The 27546-nt window shown below is 45.1% G+C and overlaps 1 long non-coding RNA gene across 1 annotated transcript in view; it reads left to right on the top strand.

Moving 5' to 3' along the window:
- The window catches only part of LOC126418625 (uncharacterized), a 436231-nt gene extending 409204 nt beyond the window's left edge, over positions 1-27027 (top strand). Inside the window, exon 3 of the long non-coding RNA XR_007575875.1 lies at positions 26921-27027. This is a non-coding gene — a long non-coding RNA (uncharacterized LOC126418625). The remainder of the gene's footprint in view (positions 1-26920) is intronic.
- Positions 27028-27546: the final 519 nt, after the last annotated feature.

Here is a 27546-nt window from a genome sequence, read left to right as displayed (position 1 = left end):
TTCATTTTCAACTGTGGAAAGAGAAAGAAGTCGCACGAAGCGGAGTCTGGTGAATGTGGTGGATGAGGAAGAGCCGCTGGCTGGCACTATGGGACTTAACTGCTGAGGTCATCAGTCCTCTAGAACTTAGAACTACTTAAACCTAACTAACCTAAGGACATCACACACATCCATGCAGAAAGATTTCAGTCAAAATTGATAGACATATTATTTACAATCTGGAAAGATATATTGTAGGATTAAAAACTGCCAGACTGATCTTGGGGTGAATGTGATAACGTGGAGGGAGAAGTGAGGTCGAAGAGATGGAAAGACAGATAGGAGAAAGAAGGAGACAGATATAGATTTTAGGAGAAGAAAATGAACAGAGGTAGGGAAGGGGGAAATCGACAAAGAAAGAGAAGTAAGAGGACAGAGACAGGGGAGAGGAGGAGTTGGACACAGAAACGAAGGAATAGGCGGTGAAGAGGGAGAGGGTGAGGAGGACATAGAGAGGGGAGGAGACGGACAGAGGGAGGGGGAGAACGAGACGTTGAGAAAGGGAGAGGGGGTGGAAAAAGAAGGAAACAGCAGAAGGACAGATGGGGCAGGAGCAGATTGACAAGGAAAGGTGGGAGGAGGAGATGTATTAATAGAAGACTTATAAATACACTCCTGGAAATTGAAATAAGAACACCGTGAATTCATTGTCCCAGGAAGGGGAAACTTTATTGACACATTCCTGGGGTCGGATACATCACATGATCACACTGACAGAACCACAGGCACATAGACACAGGCAACAGAGCATGCACAATGTCGGCACTAGTACAGTGTATATCCACCTTTCGCAGCAATGCAGGCTGCTATTCTCCCATGGAGACGATCGTAGAGATGCTGGATGTAGTCCTGTGGAACGGCTTGCCATGCCATTTCCACCTGGGGCCTCAGTTGGACCAGCGTTCGTGCTGGACGTGCAGACCGCGTGAGACGACGCTTCATCCAGTCCCAAACATGCTCAATGGGGGACAGATCCGGAGATCTTGCTGGCCAGGGTAGTTGACTTACACCTTCTAGAGCACGTTGGGTGGCACGGGATACATGCGGACGTACATTGTCCTGTTGGAACAGCAAGTTCCCTTGCCGGTCTAGGAATGGTAGAACGAGGGTTCGATGACGGTTTGGATGTACCGTGCACTATTCAGTGTCCCCTTGACGATCACCAGAGGTGTAGGGCCAGTGTAGGAGATCGCTCCCCACACCATGATGCCGGGTGTTGGCCCTGTGTGCCTCAGTCATATGCAGTCCTGATTGTGGCGCTCACCTGCACGGCGCCAAACACGCATACGACCATCATTGGCACCAAGGCAGAAGCGATTCTCATCGCTGAAGACGACACGTTTCCATTCGTCCCTCCATTCACGCCTGTCGCGACACCACTGGAGGCGGACTGCACGATGTTGGGGCGTGAGCGGAAGACGGCCTAACGGTGTGCGGGACCGTAGCCCAGCTTCATGGAGACGGTTGCGAATGGTCCTCGCCGATACCCCAGGAGCAACAGTGTCCCTAATTTGCTGGGAAGTGGCGGTGCGGTCCCCTACGGCACTGCGTAGGATCCTACGGTCTTGGCGTGCATCCGTGCGTCGCTGCGGTCCGGTCCCAGGTCGACGGGCACGTGCACCTTCCGCCGACCACTGGCGACAACATCGATGTACTGTGGAGACCTCACACCCCACGTGTTGAGCAATTCGGCGGTACGTCCACCCGGCCTCCCGCATGCCCACTATACGCCCTCGCTCAAAGTCCGTCAACTGCACATACGGTTCACGTCCACGCTGTCGCGGCATGCTACCAGTGTTAAAGACTGCGATGGAGCTCCGTATGGCACGGCAAACTGGCCAACACCGCGGTTCCTGGTGTGTCCGCTGTGCCGTGCGTGTGATCATTGCTTGTACAGCCCTCTCGCAGTGTCCGGAGCAAGTATGGTGGGTCTGACACACCGGTGTCAATGTGTTCTTTTTTCCATTTCCAGGAGTGTACATACCCAGACAATCCCAATATATATTATCTGTGGACTCTCTTCTTTCGACCGTCGCCTGTGGACTAAAAAGTGTCTTCAGAATGTGTACGCCTGCAATTATCCAAGATAGTCGGTGATTGGTATGAAAAGAAACTTGTATTCTGGCACTGCTCTGGACACTTGCTTGCGGTCACATAATTTACACGCCCTCGGTTCATTTTTTGTCGGCACCAGTAGCAAGGTAAAACAATAGATGGTGAGGGATAGCTTCTATTACCTGGTCCGTGGTACCAAGTCCTGCAGTCTGGGTTGGCTGTGCTGGACGTGGCAGTCCTCCTCCCCTATATCGACTTCCCCCTCTAAACACACACACACACACACACACACACACACACACACACACACACACACACACACACACACACACACAGGCACGAGCGCGTACACTGTTGACGACGGACGTCTTGGCGTGCGTGCCTTTACCCGCACGGCGCTGAATTATCGTATCTGATGGCCGCCGCCGACCATCACCTCCCTCTCTCCCATCCCCACCTCACCAACCCCACCTCCCTAATACATACAGTATATATATATATATATATATATATATATATATATATATATATATATATATATATATATATCAAACGCGCCCGGGACAACAAAGAAAGCCGCCATCGCCCGCCTGCCTCCGCCGTACTTTATTGCTCACTCAGTGGATAATGTGATTCCGACGATCGTCTCTGCTCTTTTGTCCGCTGCCCTAGAGCAGGCACAAAAAATGAGCAGTTTCAGAATAATTTTGTCATTCGATAAAGAGAAGTACCCCTTTTTTGTATATGTCAGTTGAAGGGATTCCCGTAACGTTCTTATCCAGATTATCACATACATGTCACCTATCAGTACTTACGTCTCAATGTTCCTTATTGTCAAAATTACAAGTCCATTTATTAATGTTATTTTATGATTCAGATTTTCATTATTCTCTCCACTGAGAGCATACATCTAAAATACCTGAGTCCCAATACACTTTACCTAACTTTAACAGAGCTACAAAAACGCTAGGTGGTTAAGAAAAAAAGTCACATATTTCTAGACAATGGAGCACTGGTCAAAACTAGAAACCAATATCTGTCGAGAGTTAGTTACTTACGTGTTTCATGGATCATTTGCCCGACTCTTTTATCGGAATGATGTGGAAAGAGTCAGTTTACAGGATATATTTCTGCATAATTGCTGTTAACACTAATACACGCATTATCATTCTATTACTGTTCGTGTAACTACGCTTAAAAATAAGCTACTTTTTCTGGCTGCCACTTTTTAAGTAGAAATTCATCACCGAAATAAAAGGACGTGTCCAGGAGAAATTATTTTAATTTAGATTTAAACTTGGTTCGCTAGCTTTCAGCTATTTTATGTCACTGGACAAAATATCAAAAAAATTTATTGCTGCATTTTGTACTCGTCTCCGCGTCACTGGGGTAATAAAGGTCATTTTTCCCTCTAGGTATGTACATCACTGTTCCCCTCAAACTGTAATGGATTATTTATGACGAATTTCATTAGCAAACATATGTATTGCGACAGCGTAGTTAAAATACGAAGCTGCTTGAAGAGGTACCTATTTTGAAAAAAAATTTCTCGGCTTTTAAGCCGCGTCAGTTCGAATAAAATCCTCGAGGTTTCGATGACCATCTCCGCCATCGTCGTCAGGAGTTCTCTGACTGCCGGGACTGCAACGGTTTATCGCTTATATACGCATGATGACATCATCAGCAGCCAATCAGATAGACCCAATGTGGCGCGCGCGCGTAAGTCGACCCGCGCAGCTAGCGGAGCTATTGCCCGTGGCAGCAGCGGTGACGTCACGTGGAGCCAGAGGCAGGCGTCACGTTTGAAACTGCCACTCCCGCGTCGCGCATCTGTCTTTGCTTTCTTTCGATGTACAGCCTGTTTTATTATTTTATTTATTCCTGTTATATAGCAGTTCGTACATTTCATGATTTTACGTGTTTATCATACAAATTCAGTTTTATTACTAGTACGTTTTTCTGCGAATTTCACAAAGTTGTGAAACAAAAAATAAAAAAATTATAAAAAGTATAAATTCATATACAGGGTGTGTCACCTAACGTTACCGCTGGATGTATTTCGTAAACCACATCAAATACTGACGAACCTATTCCACAGACCGAACGTGAGGAGAGGGGCTAGTGTAATTGTTTAATACAAGCCATACGAAAATGCACGGATGTATGTTTTTTAACACAAACCTACGTTTATTTAAATGGAACCACGTTAGTTTTGTTAGCACATGTGAACATATAAACAAATACGTAATCAGAGTCGTTTGTTGCATTGTAAAATGTTAATTACATCCGGAGATATTGTAACCTAAAGTTGACGCTTGAAACTTCCGGCGTTCAGTTGAGTGTTGTAACGAACACTGGTCACGGTCGGCGAGGAGCATCTGCAGGGACATGTTTACGATGACGACCGTGTTTACGAATGTGGCTGTAGTGCACTGTTGTGGTTTGGTATAGCTGTCGCAGTGTCCGCATGTAGCGCTTGCTGCTATTGTTATTCTGCATTCGTCTCCGCACGCAGACCAAATGTAGTACACCGTGTTACCAGACGTCTGTGATAGTGTAGTGTTGTAGTAACTGTGGCCATGGTGTATTCGAACTCTGAAAAGGCGGAGATGATACTCATCTATGGCGAGTGTCGACGAAATGCAGCTGAAGCCTGCAGGGTGTATGCAGAACGGTACCCGGACAGAGAGAATCCAACGTGCTACACATTGCAAAACGTCTACTGCCAACTGTATGCAACAGGTATGGTCGTAGCACGCAAACGGGTCTGTAACAGACCCGTCACAGGAGAAGCGGGTGCAGTTGGTGTGTTAGCTGCTGTTGCCATGAACCCACACATGAGTACACGGGACATTGCGAGAGCCGGTGGACTGAGTCAAAGTAGTGTCATGCGCATACTGCATTGTCACCGCTTTCACCCGTTTCATGTGTCGCCACATCAGCAATTACATGGTGATGACTTTAATCATCGAGTACATTTCTGTCAATGGGCATTAACAGAGAATGCGTTGCAGTTCTACCTGTTTACCGATGAAGCGGGTTTCACAAACCACGGGGCAGTGAATCTACGGAACATGCATTACTGGTCCGTGGACAATCCTCGCTGGCTCAGACAGGTAGAGCGACAGCGACCGTGGACTGTAAATGTATGGTGCGGAATCATTGGCGACCACCTCATTGGTCCTCACTTCATTGCAGAGGCCCAAACAGCTGCAACATACATCGCGTTTCTATAGAATGATCTGCCAACGTTGCTCGAAAATGTCCCACTGGAAACGCGTCGCCGTATGTGGTATCAGCATGATGGTGCACCTGCACATTCCGCAATTAACACTAGGCTGACCCTTGACAGGATGTTCGACGGGCGTTTCATAGGACGTGGAGGACACATAAATTGGCCAGCCCGTTCTCCTGATCTTACACCTCTGGACTTCTTTCTGTGGGGTACGTTAAAGGAGAATGTGTACCGCGATGTGCCTACAACCCCAGAGGATACGAAACAACGTATTGTGGCAGCCTGCGGCGACATTACACCAGATGTACTGCGGCGTGTACGACATTCATTACGCCAGAGATTGCGATTGTGTGCAGCAAATGATGGCCACCACATTGAACATCTATTGGCCTGACATGTCGGGACTCACTCTATTCCACTCTGTAATTGAAAACGGAAACCACGTGTGTACGTGTACCTCACCCCTCATGGTAATGTACATGTGCGTCAGTGAAAAAGACCAATAAAAAGGTGTTAGCATGTGGACGTAATTTGCTGTTCCAGTCTCTTCTGTACCTAAGGTCCATCACCGTTCCCTTTGGATCCCTACGTAATTCGGTGCTCTCCGATACACACGATCGAACAGCGGAGGAGTGGTACTCAAGCTTCAACTTTAGGTTAAATGTCTCCGGATGTAATGAACATTTTACAATGCAAAAAACGGCACTGATTACGTATTTGTTTATATGTTCAGATGTGCTAACAAAACTAACGGGGCTCCATTTAAAAAAACGTAGGTTTGTGTTAAAAAACATACTTCCGTGCATTTTTTATGGTTTGTATTAACCAATTACACTAGCCCCTCTCCTCACGTTCGGTCTGTGGAATCGATTCGTCAGTATTTGATGTGGTTTACGAAATATATCCAGCGGTAATGTTAGGTGACTCACCCTGTATATAATTTTGGTTAAACTTGTTGCTGACTTATATATTGATAAGAATAAGATGCATAAGAGGTTGCTGATGTATTTTAACTTAAAATTAATAGTGTAGTTAAAGGAAGAAATAAGACATGGCAGCTTGACATAGATATGATGCTACAGTTCTTTCCTTTATACCTACTATGTTTAAGGTTATGTATGTTACATATGCTGTCATGACTGTGGTAATACTTAATTAATAATGTACTGATTAAGTATATTATACAAGGTTTGGACAAAAAATGGAAACAGCGCTAGAAATGCATCCTTGAACGTAAATGAAGGTTATAGAGAGACTTGGAGTTTACGCTGTTGTATTTGACGACGAACGGCCCCTTTGCAACACCTTTAAGTCGTTGCAGGTGACAGTCGTGATCAAAACAGTGTTCTGGGTAGTTGTGAGTGCATTACGTCGGAGCTAAGTGAATGTGAACTTGTATGGTGGGTGCTTCCACAATCAAGGAAGCCGACGTGTAAAAATTTTCAAGAGCCACAGCATCGAAGATTTTGCACAATGCACGGAAAGCGGGAAAATGCCATTTACTATGTCACAACGCAGAAGAAAGTGTGTGTTTGGTGATCATGAAGGACGGTCGTTAAAGAGGTTTGTGATAAACAATAAGAGGACGGCAGCTGCTAAAGTCAGTGCAGAACTGAATGTCGCACGCGGGAACCCTGTCAATATTGAAACAATACGTAAGGAACTCCAGAAGCATGGACATTGGATTTACAAAAGCTCTCATCAGTGACACAAATGCCTTTAACAGGAAAACTTTGTGCCGAAGCCATAAAACGTTGGCTGTGGAGCAATGGAAGAAAGTCATTTGGTCGGGTGAGTGTTGTTTCACACTGTTTCTAACTTCTGGCCGAGTGTACGTACCAAGAATGAAACATGACGAGGGTTCAGTGATGATTTTGGCAGCCCGATCGTGGTATTCCATGGGTCCCGTGGTTACTGTGCAAGGTCGGATTACTTCCGGGGATTATGTAATAATTTTGGTTGATCAGATGCATTCCACGGTACAATGTTTGTTTTGCAAAGGTGATGCTCCGTTTCAAGACGACAGTGCCCCTGTCTACACTGCTCGCATCGTTCGTCTGATTTTCTGAGCGCGAGGATGAAGTGTTGCATCTTCTCTGGTCGTCATGTCGTGTCCTGATATAGGTGCGAGAGGGAAAAGAGGGATTAGTGGTCAGTCTGCGCTCCCGAGCGGTACAGAGCAGAAGGCAGAAGGACAATTCACAGTGAAGGCATTTGATTGTTTTCTTCTATCTGAGCCATCGCTGGTGCAGGCACTTACTAGAAATGCAGGTGGTGAGACTCGGTAGGGAACTCGTTGTGGAGACTCTTGGACAAACAGGGTTTTGAAATAGTTGTTTATTCCAAACAGGACTAACTAATACACAGGAGGCTAGTTCTACGGTTAGAAAAAGCATGAATAACACTGTTACCACAGAAACCAGTGCAGAAGTCCCAGGAGTGGATGCTAACCATAGTAGCAAACACTAGCAGATTCTTAAGGCAACAACATAGTTGCAAAACAAAACATACCGAATGTGACACTGTTGACTGAGGACCGAGGCTGGAGTGGACGGACGCGGATTCGGCGCCCAGATCGTCTGACTGAGAACTCCGTCAAAATTCGGAATCTAGGGGTTTTTCCCACTTAAATCCACCCAGCCAATCCCGCAGGTCTCTTGCAGTCGCCTACCAATCACGGTTTAGTTAGGTCCCCTCTACTGCTCCTAAGGCGAGGATGTTAATGCAGTTGCACTATGTCCGTATTTGGTATCAACATTGGTCAGCTGAAAGCTAATCGTAATTGCTCTGCCAAATAAGGCTTGCAACATTATTGTTATACGTCATTTAGCCCCGCCCCTCGGGCTCCCCGGAGTAGGGACTGCTAGGTCAACTGTTTTTGGCTTTTTCGCTCTCTTTCTAACCCTTGCGAGCCCACTGACGTTGCTGTTCTCAGGGCTGGTATCAAGCTGGCTTTATACGCTCATACTTGCCTGTTGATAACAAAAAATGGTTCAAATGGCTCTGAGCACTATGGACTCGACTGCTGAGCTCATAAGTCCCCTAGAACTTAGAACTACTTAAACGTTACTAACCTAAGGACATCACACACATGCATGCCCGAGGGAGGATTCGAACCTGCGACCGTAGCGGCCGCGCGGGTCCAGACTGTAGCGCCTAGAGGTTACAAAGTTCTACGGTGGCAACCTACCACAGCGTCTAGACGACATATGAAGTTACATGTTAATTCCTTGAAGAGTAACTGGCGCCCTGGGACCGCGTCTGGGGGCGTCTGCATTTTCGCAAGGCTCTCCCGTTACGGTTTACTTCATGTAACAATATCTCTCCTAGTTTCGTCTGCACTCAGCATCGTCTCTGCATCCGCGCCTTGGAGCGCCTGTCCTCCTTTCTCACACTTTCAAGATAACACTACAGTAGCAAGGAATAATCAATATACCAGGTGATCAAAAAGTCAGTATAAATTTGAAAACTTAATAAACCACGAAATAATGTAGATAGAGAGGTAAAAATTGACATATATGCTTGGAATGATATGGGGTTTTATTAGAACTACCCCATATTGCTAGACGCGTGAAAGATCTCTTGCGCGCGTCGTTTGGTGATGATCGAGTGCTCAGCCGCCAGTTTCGTCATGCTTGGCCTCCCAGGTGTCCAAACCTCAGTCCGTGCGATTATTGGCTTTGGGGTTACCTGAAGTCGCAAGTGTATCGTGATCGGCCGACATCTCTAGGGATGCTGAAAGACAACATCCGATGCCAGTGCCTCACCACAACTCAGGACATGCTTTACAGTACTGTTGACAACATTATTCCTCGACTACAGCTACTGTTGAGGAATGATGGTGGATATATTGAGCATGTCTTGTAAAGAACATCATCTTTGCTTTGTCTTACTTTGTTATGCTAATTATTGCTATTCTGATCAGATGAAGCGCCATCTGTCGGACATTTTTTGAACGTTTGTATTTTTTTTTTTTTTTTGTTCTAATAAAAGCCCATGTCATTCCAAGCATGTGTGTCAATTTGTACCTCTATCTACATTATTCCGTGATTTACTCAGTTTTCAAATTTACACCGACCTTTTGATCACCCGGTATTACAGTCACAGTCACCAGATCATAATATTGTTCAGACATTGTGATCTACTTTGGAGAGAAGAGTGCGTGATCGCTACCCATCTCTATCATCGTCACCTGTGCTGGCAACAATTTTTTAGGGAAAATTGTTCAAGATTCCCTTGAAAACCGTGTAGAACCTGCATTTACGCATTCAGAAACGAGCGGAAGCTGTTTCGAATGCCAACACGTTTCCTTTACTATATTAAGCATGGTAATGTGTTTTTGGTGTTTCTGTATGCCGGCCGGAGTGACCGGGCGGTTCTAGGCGCTACAGTCTGGAACCGCGCGACCGTTACGGTCGCACGTTAGAATCCTGCTTCGGGCATGGATGTGTGTGATGTCCTTAGGTTAGTTAGGTTTAAGTAGTTGTAAGTTCTAGGGGACTGATGACCTGAGAAGTTAAGTCCCATAGTGCTCAGAGCCATTTGATCCATTTTTGTTTCTGTATTTCTGTCCACCCCTGTATACTTGGGAAAAATTTTGATTGTATAGCAGTCGGGTGGTTATGAAACCGGAATTTCTAACCGTTATGGACTCGTGACGTCCAGGAGGCATCCAATATAGCTACTGCTCGTTATAGCCCACGTGGAGGCGCAGCCGTTAAGGTGGTGGAATGCGGGCAAGTGATGGGTAACCGGAGAGAAGAACGTGCGCTGTGAGCAAACTGCAGGCGGCGGTATCGGAGCGGGCCCGGTAGGCGAGCTGGTGTGTTTAATCGACGGCACGCCTGGGACAACATGTGGACACTCACACGGCCGAGCCGGCAAGGCGCTGGCGGTGCGTAGGCACGCACGCAGTGCTCGGTGACGCGTGAGCACACGCAGGCGCACGCATTATTGTATCGGGTGTCACCGCCAGGCCGGGCAGCGCCCGCGCACAAAAAACCGCTCCGCCGCCGTCTCCGCCTCCCCGACGTCCAGATGTCGCGGCTGTATGCCGCAACCGACGCAACGGGACCGTTTCTGGAAGCGGCGCCGTGAGGTAGCGGCCAGATTTGTGCCATACGCGGCTACTGGGGGGCAGTTCTGGACAGGAAAGAAACCGTAGAAGCAGTTTTATTCCCACTACTCGAAGAATTATCTGATATTTAGGCATTTCACTTTGCGCCTTGCATTCTACATTCAATAAGTGAAGGCCCACATTTTTCTTAATAAAAAGTCTTTAATATATACTACTGGCCATTAAAATTGCTACACCACGAAGATGACGTGCTACAGACGCGAAATTTAACCGACAGGAAGAAGAGGCTGTGATGTGCAAATGATTAGCTTTTCAGAGCATTCACACAAGGTTGGCGCCGGTGGCGACACCTACAACGTGCTGATACGAGGAAAAATTCCAACCGATTTCTCATTCACAAACAGCAGTCGACCGGCGTCGCCTGCTGAAACGTTGTAGCGATGCCTCATGTAAGGAGGAGAAATGCGTACCATCACGTTTCCGACTTTGATAAAGGTCGGATTGTATCCTATCGCGATTGCGGTTTATCTTATCGCGACTTTGCTGCTCGCGTTGGCCGAGATCCAATGACTATTAGCAGAATACGGAATCGGTGCGTTCAGGAGGGTAATACGGAACGCCGTGCTGGATCTCAATGGCCTCGTATCGCTAGCAGTCGGGATGACAGACATCTTATCCGCATGGCTGTAACGGATCGTGCAGCCACGTCTCGATCCCTGAGTCAACAGATGGGGACGTTTGCAAGACAACAACCATCTGCATGAACAGTTCGACGACGTTTGCAGCAGCATGGACTATCAGCTCGGAGACATGGCTGCGGTTACGATTGACGCTGCATCACAGACAGGAGCGCCTGCGATGGTGTACTCAACGACGAATTTGGGTGTACGATTGGCAAAACGTCATTTTTTCGGATGAATCCAGGTTCTGTTTACAGCATCATGATGGTCGCATCCCTGTTCGGCGACATCGCGGTGAACGCATATTGGAAGCGTGTATTCGTCATCGCCATACTGGCGTATCGCCCGGCGTGATGGTATGGGGTGCCATTGGTTACACGTCTTGGTCACCTCTTGTTCGCATTGACGGTACTTTGAACAGTAGACGGAACATTTCAGATGTATTACGACCCGTGGCTCTACCCTTCATTCGATCCCTGCGAATCCCTATATTTCAGCAGGATAATGCACGACCGTATGTTGCAGGTCCTGTGCGGGCCTTTTTGGATACAGGAAATATTCGACTGCTGCCCTGGCCAGCACATTCTCCAGGTCTCTAACCAACTGAAAACGTCTGGTCAATGGTGGCCGAGCAACTGGCTCGTCACAATACGCCAGTCACTACCCTTGATGAACTGTGGTATCGTGTTGAAGCTGCATGGGGCAGCTGTACCTGTACACGCCATCGAAGCTCTGTTTGACCCAATGTCCAGGCGTATCAAGGCCGTTTTTACGCCCAAAGGTGGTTGTTCTGGGTACTGATTTCTCAGGATCTACGCACCCAAATTGCGAGAAAATGTAATCACATTTCAGTTCTAGTATAATATATTTGTCCAATGAATACCCGTTTATCATCTGAATTTCTTCTTGGTGTAGTACTTTTAATGACCAGTAGTGTACATAGACATACGTCCTTGTTGGTGCTTCACATTTTATGTTAGCTGTGTTCGCCGATGAAGTTTCGAACCGTTCTGGCAGATGGCAGGGCCGTAGTACAGCGTCAAAATTGCGTCTACAAACGAGTCGCGTTACAAGCAGCGTGCTGTTACTGAATTCCTCTGTGCAGAAAAAGAAACCTTGTTGAACATCCATAAAAGTTTGTGCGCAGAGTAAGGCGACGCTGCAGTTGATAGGAGTACAGTTGGGAGATGGGTGAAGAAAGTTACAGCCTCAGGAAATGCAGAAACAGAGCTCTATGATCAGCCACTGCTCCAGGCAGTCTGAATCGTGCGGATGCCATTATTCGTGCCGAATGGCGCACCACTGCTCGACAATTGGCTCTACAGTTGCCGGTCAGTACTGGAAGTGCGAGTGTGTCAGTCATGCAGTGAAAACATGACTACGCCTACAGGACAAGAGATGTTTTACCAGCAGATAATACATGCGCTTCCACAACGTTGGCGTACGGCCACAGAAGTTGATGAAGAGTACATTGAGAAATAGGACATGGACAAGACATGTGGACGTACATTATCACCAAATTCTAGCTCTTGACAATAAATGTGTTCTGAGAAAAAATTGGGGCATTACTTATTGAACGAGCCTCGTAGTAAGGCCACCAGAAAAACTTAAGTTATATATCTTGCTACAATATTTATGATTATGAAAAGCATAATCCCAAAACTAAATATATCATCATGAATTTTTTACATGTTTTTCGACCTAAAATAGAAATGAACCCACTCACGACGGGCAATCTTCACCAAAACATGTAGCCTATGTGTGAAAAAGAAGAAAACTATACCTGCTCTAGATAGAGAACTTTGAATAACTCACTTATTTAAAATCAAACATCAACAAAATTTGCGCTGTAACCTTAAGAAGTTGGGCCTGTTTGGAAACCGAAATGTTGTGGAATTGAATCGCACACGGATCGTGGATTTAATCAGTCTGCCTTTAATCTAACCTGCACCTCTTGTCGGGGAGAAGATTCGTAAGGAACGCCGCGTTGTTCAGGTTCCACGCTAAACTTTAGGTCCGCATTCCTCGGCAGAATTTTACAAACACGCAAGTCGCCAAAGTGTCGTCCAATTGGAAGACTTGCATCAGGTCACTGAGCCATGCGAAAGTGTCATTATTAGTACTATTATTATTATTGTTATTAATATTACGGTAATGTGAAATGAGCAATGGACTTGATCGAGGGGAGGGAAATAGGCGGCTGCCATTCTAAGTGGTTATCTGATTAAGTGACCACGGCATATGTGTTGTAACTCGTATGATTCCATTTAGTCACCCTCTCGCGTCATTCGGTCCTCTTACTACGTGACGCGGTCTTCTACAGAGATGTGTCTTACCTCTGCTAACCACAATATTCACGACAGAACAATAGCAAACATAATGGCCTAGCATGGAATCAAAACACACTGAGGTGACAAAAGTCACGGGATGCCTCCTAATATGGTGTCGGGCCTCCTTTTGCCCGGCGTAGTGCAGCAGTTGTACATGGCATGGACTCAACAAGTCGTTGGAAGTCCCCTTCAGAAATACTGAGCCATGCTGCCTCTATAGCCGTCCATAACTGCGAAAGAGTGGCTGGTGTAGGATGTCGTGCAGGAACTGACCACTCGATTATGTCCCATAAATGTTCGATGCGATTCAGATCGCGCGATTTGGGTGGCCAAAACATTCACTCGAACTGTCCAGAACGTTCTTCAAACCAGACGCGAACAACCGTCACCCGGTGACATGATTTCGTTGTTTGGGAGCATGAGGTGCATAAACGGCTGCAAAATGGTCTCCATGTAGCCGAACGTAAAAAATTCCAGTCGATTTTCTGTTCAGTTGGACCACAGGGCCCAGTCCCCTCCCTTTACATGCAGCTCTCACCATTATGGAGAGCACCACCTTATACAATGCCTTGTTGACAACTTAGGTCTGTACCACACTGGAACCCTACCATCAGCTCTTACCAACTGAAATCGAGCCTCATCTGACCACGCCGATATGGTCAGGAGTCATTGATAGGCGCTGAAAGCGATGTCGTGCTGTTAGAATAGGCAATCGCGTCGTTCGCCTGCTGCCATAACCCTTTTAGCCAAATTTCGCCGCACTGTCCAAATGGATATGTTCACGGTGCGTCCCACATTGATTTTTGCTGTTATTTCACGCAGTATTGCTTGTCTGTTAGTAATGCCGACACTACGCAAACGCCGCTACTCGTAGTCGTTAAGCGCGAAGGCCGTCGGTAACTGCGTTGTCCGTGGTAAGCAGTGATGGATGAAATTTGATATTCTCGGCACATCTTGACATGTTGAATTCCCAAACACTTTTCGAAACGCGTGTAGCTCAAACTACCATTCCGCTTTCAAAATCTGTTTGTTCGCGTCGTGCGGCCATGATAATATGATCACAAATGACAGCTCCACCAGGCACTGCCGTTTTATACCTTGTGTTCGCAATATTACCGCCATCTGCGTAAGTGCGTATCGCTATCCTGTGCCTTTTGTCATCTCAGTGTAAGATACCTCCGACTAGCATCGAGTTTATAAAGACAGCGCACAGTCAGGCTGAGTCGTTGTGGCCCAGCGCTTACAACGAGAAGCGTTTTGTGACCCAGAAGGAGCACTATGTTTCGTTGCCCTCATCATCATAAAAGTTACTCCCGAGAAACTCAGCTGCTGGAGAGGAACGGCAGGTTTCCTCTTAAACTGCCTGTTCGTGTACCGCCCCGTGCGGCGAAAAAGTTTGTCAGTAGTGTATCTGTCCTCGAAAAACGCAAAAGAAGACGATTGTCAATTAAATAGCCTGGCATATTGATTAAAAAACTCTTTCATTAAGTGGTGATGGTTATCTGTGGGAAACCGATATCCAAATACTACAATGACCACTTTAGTAACTCTCCTTGCACTCTCAATAGGCTGGAGTGCACAGGATGTTTCAAAAAGAACTTTACAGCTTTGAAAATTCATATAAAGTAAGTCATAGTAACTACAGAGGTAATTGTAGTGTCAATTTGTAGAGAAATACATTAAGTTTTGTCTCACGTTGTTCGCTAGTGCCGAATCGCACCGTAAGGAGTGCTACTGGCAATTGTGTTAAAGATGGCTGCCTTCACTTGATCTCAGGTAGTGTACCTGAATATGTTACAACAATTTTTGATACCACAGATCGATGAGGATATCCAAGAACGAAATATTTATTTCATACAAGGTGGTGCATGAGCCCTGAACACCTACGACACTAATGCGCTCTGGTGTCCGTTCTAGCTGTCACAGATAAATGTAACCCCGATCATTCACACAACCTCTGATATATATGTATTCCAAGTCAAACTGACATCCGACCATGTCTTCACTGTGTTTCAGTGTCTTTGTCTGTCAGTGAACTTGAATGTTATCAGTTCATGGAACGTCATGAAATAATAGCCTTCGTAGTAACGCTACCAATCAGCACATACCGATCTAACACGTAGAATACCATCTGCGTCGCTGCAAGGGCTGTGCCGTTCGGGTGTGAAATTTCTGGTCCCGGTGCGACCTCGCAGCAGGCACAATACCCTTCCAGGCGCGGCGTCAAGGACCACTAAGTTTGTTTGCAGAGGGGAAACATAACACAAACAGCTGGCGGCTGCCGTGACGTTTCCACTGCACTGACGACAGCTTTATCAGGGCCACCAGCAGCTGGCGCCCGCTCTCTCCGCTTCACCACCTAATTTTTTCCCCCTCTCATAAACAAAATACTTCATTAGTCCTGGAAATATGAATGTGTAACGTGACGTTCTGAATAGTTATGCAGTTGAAAAACATTACCGCCCTGAAATTGCTTTCGTATGCTGCACCTGCTGAGAAAAATGCCGTTTGGTCGTTGGTCCTGATATACGTATTAACACAAAAGTTTTTTTTTTTTTTTGTTCGTAGTTTGATCGCTTGTGCGGCTTCCTAGCGGTTAAGGTGACAACAGTGCAGACACATATAGCCATGGGTATCCAGACACAATACTGATGCTGTATCTTGTGTCGTATACTGCATCAAGAGAAATGTGTTGTGGTGCAAACGAAAATGAGGATTGACGAAAAACACGTTTGCAGGGTTGTGCCTTAGTGTTATAATCTCTTTCCCATTTGTCAGTGCTTCTCTGCAGTATATCAATGAGTAACTTAATCCTTTAAGGCAATAAATCTCATTGTTATAGTGATCATTTGTTTCCATTTGTTGCTAGAAGATCCCCCCTCCCATTAATGTAAGGGCTGGAAAGAAATTTTCAGTCTGCAGCGAAGTATGCTCTGATATGAAACTTCTTGGCAGATTAAAACTGTGTGGCGGACCGAGACTCGAACTCGGGACCTTTGCCTTTCGCAGGCAAGTGCTCTACCAGCTGAGCTACCCAAGCACGACTCACGCCCCGTCCTCACAGCCTTAGATTCCGCCAGTACCTTGTCTCCTACCTTCCAAACTTCACCGAAGCTCTCCTGTGAACCTTGCGTGGCGTGAGTGGTGCTTGGATAGCTCAGTTGGTAGAGCACTTGCCCATGAAAGGCAAAGGTCCCCAGTTCGAGTCTCAGTCCGGCACGCAGTTCGGAAAGTAAGGCCCGATCGGTTGCGAAATGAAAACCACAGTGAAAATCAATTTTTTTTTATTTGCAACAGTTAGACACACCTTCCTGTTATCTCTCTAAATAGTCGCCGCTCCGACTTAGACATTTCTCGTGGCGTTGTATAAATTTTTTTGTACCCTCGTCACGGAATGCAGCCGCAAGTGCTTTCCGCCAATTCTCTACACTGGTCTGCCTCTCGTTGTTTGTGCCAAAATGTTGTCTTCGTAGCCAGCGGTTCATGTGAGCAGAAATGAACAACGGATGGAGCCAATTAAGGACTGCATTGTGGATGATAAAACACTTCCCATTGAAAACCATGCAGGAGCGTCTGCATTGACCCTGCAGAATGCGGTTCAAAATTGTCTGGAAGAAAGAAACGTATGACATTTATGTTACGTGGGTTGCATGGCTTCTTGCGAAATCTCTCACCAGATCCACATACTTGGTGGGAGACACTGTTGTTTTAGGTATTCCTACGCCATCACTTTGCGCTCTGAAATGCAAAGAGTGACGTAAAGCGATCGACAGGCACACTAAAGACTAAATGAATATTGATAGGGGTGGCCCAATTAAGTGTAAAACAAATGGGGTGCAACACCAATCTGATGGAACTTTGCACAGATGTGTGGACATCTGTGCAAAGTTCCATCAGATTTTCAAGCGGTTTCCATTTCGCACCTAATCGAACCTCACTTTCTGAATACGCCTCGTATATCTAAGGGAGTTGGTGTGAAACCCATCTTTTTTATGCTTACTTGGGTGACCCCAATCAATATTCATTCAAACAAGACTTTTCTGTTTTGGGGTAGTGTTGTGTACATAGTTCTGCGTAGTCAGCGCGTAGACAACTTTCCCACTAAGGCGCGCCCCACCAAGCACAACAGCACAGGCGCAGCGCTCGTCCGTTTCCGCACTACGAGATGGCGCTGCCTTAGAGACGGACCAAATTCTGCTTCCGCCGATCCCCGTATTAATATGTAACACAGCCAATGAGATTGCGCTAACGTAGAACCCTTTCTCCTTGCGGATCACACCCGCGCAGTGATACCTGAGTGCGTGAGGTATTATAATGAGTGTGCAGACCTCCGATTAGGCAGTCTGCATTGGTCTGCACCAGTCTGTACCAGTCTGCATTTGTCTGTACCAGTATATAGCCAAGTTTCAGTCTGCGCCTAATAAGTTTACCATATTTCTGTACATAGCCATGAAGATAAACGAATAGACACTTTGTAAAGTATCAAAGATATGTGAAAATAAGATTAACGTACCAAGACCAAAGGAACTTCAGATTGTCAATTGTAAACAGCATCCAGAATCAAGTTATGTAATGTCTACGCTTTTTATTATTTTAATAAACGTGTGTGAAAATTAATCAAGTTCTGTTTAAAACTGGTCACCGTCAATCTGCTACTCTAAGCATGCAAGTGGCATTTCTATCGTCTGACCTAACGGCAGAAGATAAACACGCTACAGTAAGACCACGAGTCATATTGCTGACACTCGCCTACTTCGTTAGAGCGACAAGTCAAATAATCTGATGGTGTGTGTACCAAAGGTCTTACAGTACGCACACCACAGGTAGTGTAATCATTTTAAATTAATTTGCTTTATCATTTGGGCTGTTTTCTCATTCAATTGGTTTTCAGAGCTTGGCATTGTGCATCATAGAGGTATGCACACAGCCACTTCCGAAACCCCACAGTGGTGAGCTTCTGTATCAGCATACTCTGAAAGGATTCTAACTGGTGTACAGCCTGGGCCAGAGAGCTTGCCTTTATTAAGTGATTTAAGCTGTTTCACTACATTGAGGAGATGTACATTCATGTTTTAGGCTACCTTGTTCTATGGTTCTGTAACCTTTGACTTACAAGAGCGCCTTGCAGGTGCCTAACTTTTTTCTGAGCCACTGTAGTCTGGCCACCAAATGACAGACAGGAACACGTACCTGCGCCCATCGGTCTGGGTCTGGCTTTCGCCAAGAGCAGCAGGCGGCGTCGACGGAAGCGCGCGTTTAGGTGGTGATGTCGGCGGACGGGCGGCGCCCCGCAGCCCGCCCGCTATTCCTGGCTGTTTGGTGTGACAGCTGCGCGCTGAAACCTTACCCCGGCGCACTGATTTACGCCCGTCGCGAGGTAAACAAACCGGCGCAGACACAAAGTAGCGCGCCGAGAGCGGGGCGCCGGCCTGGTAGCGCCGCCCCTGCGCTCCAGAGTCCGCGGGGCGCAGCTGATTTATAGCGATAAACACCCACACTGTCCCACTGATCTCCAATTTGCTCGTGGTTTGGAAGGAGTGAATGGAGTGTAAACGGGGGACTGTAAACGCCCGGCGTCCATTTACGCCTTCCGGCAGATTTTCTCCAAACAGCATCTGGGTAAAGCAATGTCCTCGCTGCTGTAGAGTGGAGTGGACATTGGCGCACTGGTGGAAATATTTACGTCACTGTTTGTGGAATCGCCCTGGTTCCATTGCTGAACGTACACACGGGAGCTTGATACTGATTTCGAAACTCCCAAATATCCAGAGACAGCTATTTTTTTTTTCTTTTTAGATAAGGAGCATTACTCCTTACTTACTACCTTGAGGTAGTACATATGGTCTATACAACACGCGTTGTTGATCGGAACACCAAGATCCAGTGATCTCCATCTGAAGTGGATTCCTAACTCCAAGTCTCTAAGCGTGCCGACCACAGATCTTCATCCTGCCCAAGTACATTATGGCGACCAGGAAGTGACCCTAGAAAATGGTTCAAACGGCTCTGAGAACTGTGGGACCCACACCGAACCCAGGATTATTGTGCGGTTCAGCCCCCAGTGGACCCCACAGGGAACGTCTCACACCAGACGAGTGTAGCCCCTATGTTTGCGTGATAGAGTAATGGTGGTGTACGCTTACGTGGAGAACTTGTTTGCTCAGCAATCGCCGACATAGTATAAGTGAGGCGGAATAAGGGGAACCAGCCCGCAGATGGAAAACCGCCTAAAAACCATCCACAAACTGGCCGACTCACCGGACCTCGACACAAATCCGCTGGGCGGATTCGTGCCGGGGACCAGGCGCTCCTTCCCGCTCGGAACCATCCACCATACTCCCCGGACGTAAGTTCTTGTGGTTCAAAATGGCTCTATGCACTATGGGACTCAGGTCATCAGTCCCCTAAACTTAGAACTACTTAAACCTAACTAACCTAAGGACATCACACACATCCATGCCCGAGGCAGGATTCGAACCTACGAGCGTAGCAGCCGCGTGGTTCCGTACTGAAGCGCTTAGAACCGCTCGGCCACCGTGGCTGGATAAGTCCTTGTGACTTTGATTTGATTCCGAAGATGCATTCGCTTCAGAACTGTTCCAGAGATTCGACAGGCAGTAGACCGCTCCATTCGCACCATCAACAGAACAGGCTCTGCTAACAGTATACTACGCCTTCCACATCCCTGGCAACGGGTTCTACACAACGCTGGTGACTACTTTGAAGGACAGTAACAGGTGCAAACATGCAGCTCTTCTGTATGGGTTGTGAATAAATAGTAGCCACTATTTAAGTTCCAACCCTGGTACAGTGTGTCTCACCATCGAAAACAACACAACGAAGTGGAAGTAATAACTTTTCTGCATATAACCCAGTGGACTCGTCGCGTTAAGGTGCTATTTGTAAAATAGGTCTAACATGTGTTCGTATACTTACCACTTAATGTGCGACATTTTGACAATGTGCTTCACATTGTAATGTTGATGTATTAATTTGTTCTGAAAGCGGTGCTGATATTCAATACAATAAAAACGGGTTAAAAGCTGTGAGATATCTGGGGAAATTAACCTTGCATTACTGAGCAACTGTTTCACCAGGTATCCAGTCTAGCTTACCAAATTACCAACCAGACTAAAATTAATTATAACCTTTTAGTACTCATCTTACGATAACCGGTGATATATATATATATATATATATATATAAGACAATTTAAATAAAAAGAAATAAATCAGTTTATATTTGGACATTTATTTTAACATTGATCATTGTTCCGTTAAAATTTCAGCATATTAAACTTGATTCATAACTAAACTGGTGCCTTATTTAGCATTGTGAAAATGTGAGTTTGTAATCTTACGGAACACATCAAATATGGAGCCAAGAGTGGGAGACTGCATACAACACTGCATTCATAAAATAACACACGACGAACGTTGAAACATATGCAAGAGGAAATTAACCACAACCAACCGATTCAATTTTCACCCAAAGAAGTAACGTTCGTAGCGCAATCCTGTCCGTCATGAAATTACCACACACTGGTATACTAAATTCATACTAACTCTCTGTGAAATCTTCCCGAAAAGAATAGCTGAGGACTACTTTGATGATTACACTACATGCTTCACGTGGTCAACTTGGCTTACAAAAAAAGTGTATCTCCACAATAATTTTGATAATTAAAATAAATTACATCTAAACACAAATTACAAAAGAAAACCCTCGAACTGGTTACTATCGTCTCACTATTAACCTGATGGGTCAAACAATTGTATAATCAGGTGGTACTGGTCTCACAAAGTACACCCCACGTGGGTTGAACATAAAGAAAAGTTGCCATATTGAAAAATATTGTCAAGACGAGACGTTATAATCTCACGCACATTCGCATTTAAGATTGATGATCTACTTAGAGTTACGGATCATCCACACGTGGTTCCACTTTACTCACAAAGTAGTGACAAAGCACCTACTGGAAGATATTCTGTACTTCACACTCGAATTACATTGCGTTGCAGTTTAAGATCACATTAGATATTTTAGATCTAAACCTGAAATAAAGGTGATTAAGTTTTCAGTTAGGCTGAACTTAAGAAATCCATGGTCCTACAGACTTAGCAGAGACGCGCTTAGCCGGAGATCTTACCACTTCAGACGCTCGCCGCGGACAGACTGCCGTGGGCCCCTACTGAGGGTGCTTCCAGATACAAAACGGAAGTGACCAGAGAGGCAGCTTCCTATACCAACATGACAAGGGACGGACGGGACCATACTAAGAATAGAAACCTCTTTGCTTTTAGAAAGCGTAGCTACCTGTTCCGACGTTGGTCCTACTGCTCTCTAGCAGACAGGCTTGTCTGCTACCATCAAGCATGCAACTAGAAATACATTTGATCATTCATCCTTTCACACAGAAGGGAAGGGGGATGGCAGTATCTTATCATATACAGTGTATAAAAAAAAGCGATGTAGGTTCCGTATGAGACTGTGTGACATGAATTACATACAAACTGTGTTTTAAAGTGTAGTAGTGTGACAGATCGTTCTTGATTATGTGTAAAAGTAACACGTTCCACTGCTCGGTCTCCTCCCAGATAGAGTGAGAAACACCACACTAAATTTAGAAGTGAAATGTATGCCGTAGATGACAACAGATTTAAGAAATTAACGTGATAGGAATCGAACAGAGACCTATCAACATCTCCAGAGCGAACTGGCCAATAACATTGTTCTGTCATGGGGCGGGATGGTTGCATAAAACGTTATCGGTAGGGGTAGCTGAATCATCCTGGTAGATCCACGCCTGTCTCGGTCTCTACTTCAGTAACGCCAAATTAACTGTGTGACGCCACTGATGCTGAGTTATAAGATTCTTCCAGACGTACGGGGGACTGCTGTTTGCGCTGGGACCACGAATCCCCCACAGGGCAGTCGGTTTACGGAGAACTCCTGCGCCCGAAGCCCTCCCACGTATTTATCCGGCCCCGGGGACCAGTTGGAGCATTGTCCAGATTACCGCGCGCTGGGCCCGTCCGCATTTCTTGCTAATTAATTCCCAGCAGTAGATAAACGTGGAGCGCCCAGCCAGCCAGACGAGCCCTAAAACCACCGTTTCGCCCACACACCTGCACAAGAGCGTAGTTTAACGTCCCCACAGATAGCTCTCTCTCTCTCTCTCTCTCTCTCTCTCTCTCTCTCTCTCTCACACACACACGCACACACACACACACACACACATACGCAGACGCACACACACATTCGCATACATATACACACAACTCCCCCTGCCGCCTCAATTTTATTCCGATCACGCAGCGCGTATTGGGAGCCCTTGTCGCAGCGTGTGTTGCTGAATATATTCTGTATGCTAAAGCGGCCAGCGCGCTATTAAAATTGCATTTATTTCTCCGAGGCCTCGGAAGATATATCCCGAGTGCGGCCAGCAATATTTCATTTACATATACATTTATACACTGGTAACCCTGGAAAGTCCATGGCAGACAGTAAGTTTTACTGCGCCACAAATTAAGTTGGAGTGTGGGAACAATGACTACTTATATGTCTCTGTGCGAAAGCTGCTTCTCGTTAAATTTGATCTTTACAGGTTCTACCGGGGAAGCTATGCGGCAAGTAACCTCAATTTCCGTGCATCATGCGAGAACATGGAGGATGGGGAGGGGGAGGGGGGAGCTAGCAAATAACAGTCGCTGGCACTGACTCACGTAGTACATCAGCCTGTCTAGAAATGAGTAGTAGGATAGCCCCATCCCTTCGCCAACGGTTGTCGTTCAAAATGAGCGTTCCAGTTGATTATTTCGCCAAGTATAAAATCTATGGTGCGGTTATGGTTTGCAATCCAAAATTATATCAGACTCATTCAAAAAATGGATTGCCTTTATCATTATTAGTCGAATTTCGCCAACTCAGGACCAAGTGTAACAGCTGTTGTACAGTTTTGTTCTCTACTTTCTTTTGTCCATGTCTCCCCTCTCTTCTTTCGTGTTTTCTTCTAAAACCTCTTGACTTCTTGTACTTTTGCCCTGATGTCCTGTTGAAACTTCCCCTTCAAAAATTAAGAATGACTGTGCTGGTAAACTTCTACGTTATTCGATTATCAAACAGCTGAGCAAAACTGAACGTACTCAGACAGTTCTCTCTTTACTTATTCTGATCATCATTAAACTGACACACGATATTTTTTAGCGCAACAGAATCTCACTTTCAAAAATCCCTACAAAAGAATAGCCTTAACTAACAATAACCTATGCCCTTCATGAATCACTTACCTCACAAATCGTCCGTTACTAGAACTACTGCAATACAGCGAGCGCCAACACTGCTAGCTAAATAAAAGATTCTAAATACTGAAGGCACTAACTACTGATAGGCTTAGTTAGCAAATGAAAGATTTTGATAGAGAACAAACAATGTATTTACCTCAATAGTATTCAAAAGTCATAACATATATATCAGTTCATGACATCCAGTCTTACAAATTTCCTTTTTCTGACGGACACAAGCCCAGATGGTCCACTCTCAAAACTCCGCCATCTCTCTCCCCACATCCACCACTGCTGGCGGCTCACCTCCAACTGCACAACGCTACGCGCTGTTCACATCCAACTGCCCAGCGCTACACTAGCGAATATTCCAACAATGATTCCAACCAGCCACAGACTGCACACAGCGCAGTCAACGATTTTCATACAGAGCACTACGTGGCATAAAAACCTAAACAGCCTACTTACACTGTCTGTTTTCTTTGTCTTTATCTGCAATTCCCAACTCCTGTAGATCTTTCTTACCTTCAATAAACCATGAAATTTGGGTTATTGCATCTTTGTCAAACACGCGGAATACTTTATATATACCTTTTCTTATCTTTCCTTTTTAATAGGCTACCAAATGTAATCTTCCATTTTCTCATTGTAATTACTATACTCTCATTTTTTTCATATTCCTCCTTGTTGCTTCTCAATTTACAGTCTCAGTTTTATATTTTTGATTCAAAATTTTTAGAATCATTCTCTCGGGTTTCATTTCCAAATTATTTAATTCTAACCAGCGAAGCATTCTGAGACATAAAGAAGCCCAGTTTTAATTACCACATTCTAATCCCTCCATTTTGTATTAATTGGAAAGAATTTTTTCGTACCTGTTCTTTGTTAGATGGAATTCCACTCCCATTTTTCTGACTCTCTGTGTTAGTTGCTTTGTGTAGAGCATGTGGCCAGGCCATTTCTCCCAGGTATTTAAATTCTGAAACTTACTTTATTTTCCATATTTTGAAAATATTGAAATTTGTGGTAAGGTCTTACGGGACATAACTGTTGAGATCATCGGTTCCTGCCGCACGGGATTAGCCGAGCGGTCTCAGGCGCTGCAGTCATGGACCGTGCGGCTGGTCCCGGCGGAGGTTCGAGTCCTCCCTCGGGCATGGGTGTGTGTGTTTGTCCTTAGGATAATTTAGGTTAAGTAGTGTGTAAGCTTAGGGACTGATGACCTTAGCAGTTAAGTCCCATAAGATATCACACACATTTCATCGGTCCCTAAGCTTACACACTACTTGAACTAACTTACGCTAAGGACAACACACACACTCATGCCCGAGGGAGGACTCGAACCTCAACTCTTGGACACTGTTTATCTTTTTTGGTATACCTTATAAGTTCTTTCCTAATACTGATAAATCAGCAGCAAAAGCTAAACGGTTAGTTTCAGTGTTCTCTCTCATTTTTCGAAGTTTCGCTTTATTTATTCCCTTTTTTCTGTTCTTTTTCTCCATTCTCGTACTACTTTCTGCAAAACTCAATTGAATAATGATGGAGAAAATCCACTTCTCTGCCTCACCCCTGATGCTTTTGATAGTTCATCTCAAAATTTAACTTTGGCAGTTGTATTAGTCAAAGGCTTCGGAATGATTGCCATTGATTTATTGTCAGCTCATAATTCGTTTTTAGCTTCCTCTCACAAACTCTTCGCTATGTTCTTCTAATTGTTCCTCCATTTGTTTTTCATTATGCAAAGCTTTAGACAGGGGAGGAGAGATATCCTTCAGTAATTATTTGCCTATATTACGTCTCTCAATTTGTGTAATAGATTATTCTTTCATTAATTCACAAAAAAACAGCATCAATTTTGCCTGTCGATTTTTCTCATTCGGAGTCGACGTTTTAAATAGCACCCAAAGCGAGCAGTCGACTGTGCAATCGTTCTTTATTTGGACCTCTCTGAAGAAGCCACCTCGCATTTCCGCAATAGATAGTCTTTGGCCACATGGACCAACACTTAAGCTGTCATGTTGTAGCAGTATACCTCAGCCGTGAAGGGTAAGTTGTGCTATATACGTACTGAGCGTGTTGTGTGTGTGTGTGTGTGTTCGTGGTGTCTGTGTATGACAGTGAAGAACGAATATTCATGTTGATGGCAGAATTGGTCATCCGGCTGCAGATAACAACGAAGTAATACAGAAAACTAAAAAAATTATTTGTGAAAACCGCCATTTCACGATATCTCAGCTGTCGCACAACTTTCCGAAGATTTCTTCGAGTGTTTTGCTTGGAATCGTAACAATTAGAGCACCGTAAGTTACGCGCTCGTTGAACTCCAAAACAATTAGGCAGCCGAATTTTACGCGAAGAGAATTTGTCATCTCTTCAAGATATGTGATAAGTGCTTAGATCAGAATGGTGATTATTTAGAGAAGTAATACAAAGATCTAATGAGCGATACTGATTCCCCACGTAAACAGGTTCTTGGAACATTCTGAGCAGGTTTTTATCAAGTATAAGGTTCCATTCCTCAAGCAACCTTTAGATCAGATCTTGTAGGAGTTTTCTTAAAATTTCTAACAAATGTAATAGGCCTGTGACTATTTGCGTTGCCTCTTTTTATATACATTTGTCGTCGCGGGTTCCATTCTGTTGTGAACGACAAAGATTGCCCTGTGATCCAGTACAGTCGGAACAAATGTTTTACTACCAGCTCTTTTTGCAAAATAAGCACAAAAGAAGCGAAGGTTGTTTGTTTTACTTACATCCGAGACAATGTGATCGCTCTGGTTGGTGCCCCTGAGGGCGGTAGGACATAAGCACTCTGTAGCTTGCATATGCAATGTGTGTTGCCTATATTCCAGTCACTTGCCCCGCGTGAAAGGGCGAGCCCATTAAAGTTCCTGATTCGTTTCTAAAATACGTTCTTCCACTTACAGACAGTCACTCTTAAGATTTGCTTGCTGAAACTACTCCGTTAATTTACTGACATATGTATTATACAGCACATTTGGTTGGTAGACCGGGCTAGTTCAGTAAAGTCTAGTAGTCCCATGGGCGGTGAATGCTTAACTTCGCCTGGATTCGCCGCGAAGTACCAGCGAACGGTTTGTTTGCAACAAAAGTTGTTTTCTATGACATGATCTGTGACACCCAGACGTCGATGCAAAGATACAAGTACATTCTTTCAAAGACACATGTGTCTTTAATCCATTTTTCTTTTGTTTCAGGTAAAGCACCATCGTTTCTCACAAAGTCTACTTGCACGTAAGTATTCCTGACAGCATTCACATTTCTAGAGAAGGGTGGGAATGAGGTGGTTAAAATTTAATGGTTCGAGAAAGGTTACTGCTGACAACATGGTGACTTATAGCCACAGAGTGGCATAAATTAAAACAAAGCACTACAATAAAAATGTGCAGCGATGAGTCCATGATGTGTTACAGTCTAATAATATTTGCAATAGTTAATCACTCTTCTTTTTCACGTATTTAACCGTTCATGGTCAGCTATTTTTCTCATTATTTTGGGATAATTCTACTTTTCTTCTTTATATTAACTTATGTCTAATGAGTTAACATTCTCCAGCATTGTTACATACTACATTGTACATGCATTTTGCCTCTGTCTGTTCTCTTCCAACTGCCTGAATCTTCAGTACGACACTCCACAACTCCTATGCTCAGCCGCAATGCTTGGAAGGAAATTCCGTCTATGGAACCACTTGAGTGACACCCCAGTGCACATAACCTCAATCCTTCTGAGTATATCTGGGATGCCATCAAGTGAGATACGGACATCCTGAACCTAGTGCCAGTCAGAATGGATCCCAAAAGTTTTGGGTGTCCTCTGCAGT

The sequence above is a fragment of the Schistocerca serialis genome, chromosome 9, assembly GCF_023864345.2.
Source record: "Schistocerca serialis cubense isolate TAMUIC-IGC-003099 chromosome 9, iqSchSeri2.2, whole genome shotgun sequence".
NCBI classification, from domain to species: Eukaryota; Metazoa; Arthropoda; class Insecta; order Orthoptera; family Acrididae; genus Schistocerca; species Schistocerca serialis.
This window is presented reverse-complemented; position numbering and strand designations above follow the sequence as displayed.